A 4,970-nucleotide genomic window follows, 5' to 3' on the forward strand; every position below is an offset into this window, starting at 1 on the left:
GGTCTATAAAGTACTTGAAAACAATAACTAAGTAAAATTAAAAATACCTTAACAGAAAATGACTTTGGTAAAAAAAAATAATAAATGTCACTGATGAGAAAACTACTTAAGTAAAAGCCATACTGTTCACAAAAATTGGGAAAGTAGAAGTAAAAGTAAAAGTACTTTTCTACACTCTCCAACAAATTAACTGGTAAATTTACAGAACCAAACCGGCTCCACAAAACCAAGTTGTTTAAATTGGTCAATTTGTTTTAAAAATATGTACTGTAATTCTAATATTTTGTTGACCTTAACCATAATTCATAATTCTATTGTAAATGAATGAATTATGAGCATTACTATTATGGTAATATTAATGTTGACTGAACATTTTTCCAGTGTTTGATAAATGTTCCTACAGTTTAAATGTGCCACTTACTGCCTGCCACAGTCCTCACCTTATTAGTCTTAATATGATCCAGAAATAAACACATAAATTCTATATCCATATACTGAAGTTGAAAACATCAAATCCAAGAAATGTGACATACAGAAAAGTAAAAGATGCTTATTACAACATGCCTTCCACAGAAAATAATTATTATTCTACAAAACTTACTCAAAAATACCTCAACTGACTTTATTATTTGACACAAAACTCATTCACTTCTGCTTCAGAGGTCAAGTGTTTACACCACTTTCAAATTATTATTATTAACTTCTCATATTAGCACGGCTTTTAATCGTAACTTTGACATTATGTGACATAAATGTTCATATTCATTTCTTTGGATTAGCTTTTTTTGCTTTATTCATAAAAATGTTTGAAAGAAATATTAGATGTGTTTAGGTTGTTTTTGTTTATTTTTTTCCTTATTTTCTTATTTTCAAGCACACATCATGTTGGAGTGCCACCATACTAAACTGATTGTGAGGATCAGAGGCTCATCATCATCACCTCTCAGTACCTGTGGGTCAGGAGCATTGTGACGTGACAGAACCACAACAATTTCAGGCTGCACAATATCTTAGTTGATGATTTTTTTCACAAAAATACTAAAATGAATGTTGAATTAAACCTGTTAAATAATGCATCATTGTCATCCATTTAATGAAAATATTATTTCACTGTGCAATGTTACACTGTTCCTGTCTTCTAATGTTTACCCTGATGAAACATATCACATTTATACAATGTAATATCATGATGATACAATATAATATCATGAACTCGTACAATAAAAGTATATTGTACTAAAGCGATTCTAATTTAATTAGAACCAGTTTGAGGGAACGGAGTACTTCAGTCCAGGGAATTAAATTATGGAATAATCTGGAAGATGATGTTAAAAATGCCAAATCAATGTGTGTATTTAAGAGAATGATAAAGGTTAACTTGTTGGTGAAATATGTTTGAGTATAATGTACAAATTGTTGCTCAAAAAGGAATTAAACATTTATTGTTTTTTTATATTTTGTGCAGTTTTGTAAATTGAAGATTATTTTTGATTGAATTTATTTATTTGAGAAAAAGTGGCAGAAATCATAAGATTTTCTTCTTCTGCTGCCTTTGGTTTATGATTTATGCTGTTTTGTTTTAAATGAATAAACTTAATAATAATAATAATAATAATAATAATAATAATAATAATAATGTTCAAAAATGTATTTTCTCAATGACATCAACATGCTTCTGTAGTTACCTCAGTTGTTACAAGATGTCTCTAGAGAATCACCTTTCTGGTATGTACAGCAGCAGTTATCTTTCAACTTTTCACTGATTTCCTTTTTTTTTCATTTTTGATGGTGACATGTTCTTAGTATTCACAGGTGTATCCATCCATCCATCCATCCATCCATCCATCCATCCAACCATTCATTAGCTACCACTTGTTCCAGTGTCGGGTCGTGGGGCACCAGCTTGAGCAGGGAGGCCCAGACCTCTCTTTCCTCAGCCACCTCTTTCAGATCTTCTGGTAAATGGTAAATGGACTGTACTTATACAGCACTTTTCTATCCATCTATGACACTCAAAGCGCTTCACACTACAATCTGTGCCCTCATTTACCCATTCACACGGCACTCTATTAGGTCTCCACAAAGCTAACACGTACAATTGGCTATGGAGATTAATCAGTGCCAATCACATTCATACACTGATGGGACATACATCAGAGGCATTAGGGGTGAAGTGTCTTGCCCAAGAACACAACAACTGAGACAGCTGGACGGGGGATTGAACCGGCAGGGACGACTCCCCTAACCGCTCTGCCACAGCTGCCCCATCCTTTCTGGGAGGATTCCAAGGCAATCCCAGGCCAAATGAGAGACAGTCTCTCCAGCGTGTCCTGGGTCTTCCCTGAGGTCTTGACTGGACAATCTTGACTGGATTACAGGCTTGACCCGGGACACGTGGAATGTGGGATGGACTCGCATGGAACTGGGAAGTCTGAGTCTGATAACCTTGGATATAGGGAAGGGACCCATAAATCGAGGTGCCAGTTTGCGACATTCAAGTCTCAAAGGTAGGTCTTTAGTTGATAGCCACACATTACCACCAACCTGGTATTGGGGAGCCGGGATTCGTCGTCTGTTAGCTGTCCTAGAAGCGACTAAAGAAGATTTCAGAAGTTCTCTTCTGGCTGTTCTCCATACCCATTGAGATCTCATAGCAGCTTGATGAGCGGAGAGTACCCAGGCGGCTCGTTCTTGGGCTGTGAACACAGGAGGCTGGAATCCATGGACCACATAAAATGGGGAGAGTCCAGTGGCACTGGAGGGTAGAACGTTAATGGCATGTTCCACCTTAGAGACGTTCTCCACCCACTTGGATGGGTTGTTGTTGCACAGAAGTCTAAGGCGGGTCTCCAACTCCTGATTGGCTCACTCAGCTTGGCCATCTGTCTGAGGGTGAAATCCAGACGATAAACTGAATGTTATACCAAGGACATAACAGAACTCCCTCCAGAACCCAGAAACAAATTGTGGGCCGTGATTAGAAACAATGTCTTTGGGTAAACCATGTAATCTAAACACTTCTTTCATGAAGATTTGACTCAGTTCCTTAGCTGTGGGGAGTTTATTAAGAGCGGTGAGATGAACCATTTTAGAGAAACAATCAACAGTGGTAAGAATCACAGTCTTACCCTCAGACAGTGGTAGTCCAGTCCCAAAATCCATTGCAATGTGTGACCAAGGGCATGACGGGATGGGGAGTGGCCTCAGGAGACCCGCCGGTGGTCGAGGGCTTGGCCAGGGAGCATTGGATGCAGGACCCAATGAATTCTCTAACATCCCTTTCCAGGGAACCCCAGCAGAACTGGGACCTAACTAACTTGATAGTCTTAGTGATACCTGGATGGCAAAAAAGGCAAGAAGAGTGACACAACTCTAATACCTTGGTAACAAGGTGATCAGGAACAAAGAGCTTATCATCCGGGTAGTTATACGGAGGAAGGTAGTTCTGGTGGGCCTTCCTGACCGCCCTCTCGACTTGTGTGATTGCAAGGCTAACAGATTTCAGCAATATGAAACCTCTTTGAGTCCCCTGGATACGGTCAGACTCAAGAATTCTTGACAGGGCATCCAGCTTGGTATTTTTGGTCCCGGGCCTGTAAGACAAGGTGAAATTGAATCTACAAAAAAATAGGGCCCACCTAGCTTGACGTGGATTAAGTCTCTTGGCCGACTTCAGATACTCCAGGTTCTTATGATCTGTGAGAACGATGAATGGGTGTTTGGACCCCTCCAGCCAGTGTCGCCACTCCTCCAGAGCCAACTTTACTGCCAACAGCTCACAGTCTCCAACATCATAGTTTCTTTCAGCAGGAGACAAGGACTTAGAAAAAAAGGCACATGGGTGAGTCTTGTTATCGGCACATGGTTGGTTAAGGATTGCCCCTACACCGGTATTAGAGGTGTCCACTTCAACAATGAACTGAAGTTCTAGATTAAGGAAACTGAGAACAGGAGTGTTAGTAAATAAAGCCTTTAATTTGGAAAAGGCAAGGTCAGCATCTTGATTCCAGGTAAACTTTACCTTGACTGTGGTAAGTTGGTTAAGAGGAGAGGCAATGGAGCTAAAGTTTCTTATAAATCTACTATAAAAATTAGCAAATCCTAAGAAACGTTGGAGCTGTTTGCGTGTCTGGGGAATTGGCCAATCTTTAACAGCAGTCACCTTGGCAAGGTCCATAGAAATATTATCAGGAGAGATTTGAAACCCGAGGAATGTTGTGTTTGTTGTGTGGAACTCACATTTCTCAGCATTTACAAAAAGATTGTTTTGAAGTAAGCGTAGTAGAACAGCTCGTACGTGGGTCTGGAGATCTTTGAAGAAAATCAAAATGTCATCAAGATATACGAAGGCATTGACATTAATATTATCTCTCAAAACATCGTTTACCAGATTTTGGAACACGGCGGGGGCATTAGTTAATCCGAATGGCATTACCAAGTACTCATAGTGACCTGAAGGGGTGTTAAAATCTGCCTTCCACTCATCCCCCTCTCTGATGCAAACCAGATCATAGGCGTTGCGTGAATCTAGCTTAGAAAAAATCCTAGCCCCCTGAATGAGATCAAAGGCAGCATTCATAAGGGGCAGTGGGTATCTGTTCTTAACAGTGATTTCATTAAGACCTCTGTAATCAATACACGGGCGTAAAGAGCCATCTTTCTTACCCACAAAGAAAAAACCTGCTCTGGCTGGAGATGATGAAGGACAGATTATACCAGATTTTAGAGATTCGTCAATGTAGGGGTCACCTCGAGTGAAGAAACAGGAGTTACTGCCTCAAAGCAGGTCTCGAAAGGCCCGAGAAAAGGCAGGAACACTGAACTCTATTTTAGGCCATGATGAGTCATTTCAACCTACACGAGGACTTCAGTTCTCTAATCAGATATTAACAGAAACAATCTGTTCTGTTCGTGATTCATTGGTTGTTTAACTAAGAATGTTTATGCATCTGTTAATCACAATAATGACA

The sequence above is a fragment of the Austrofundulus limnaeus genome, unplaced genomic scaffold, assembly GCF_001266775.1.
Source record: "Austrofundulus limnaeus strain Quisiro unplaced genomic scaffold, Austrofundulus_limnaeus-1.0 Scaffold102, whole genome shotgun sequence".
Taxonomy (NCBI): Eukaryota; Metazoa; Chordata; class Actinopteri; order Cyprinodontiformes; family Rivulidae; genus Austrofundulus; species Austrofundulus limnaeus.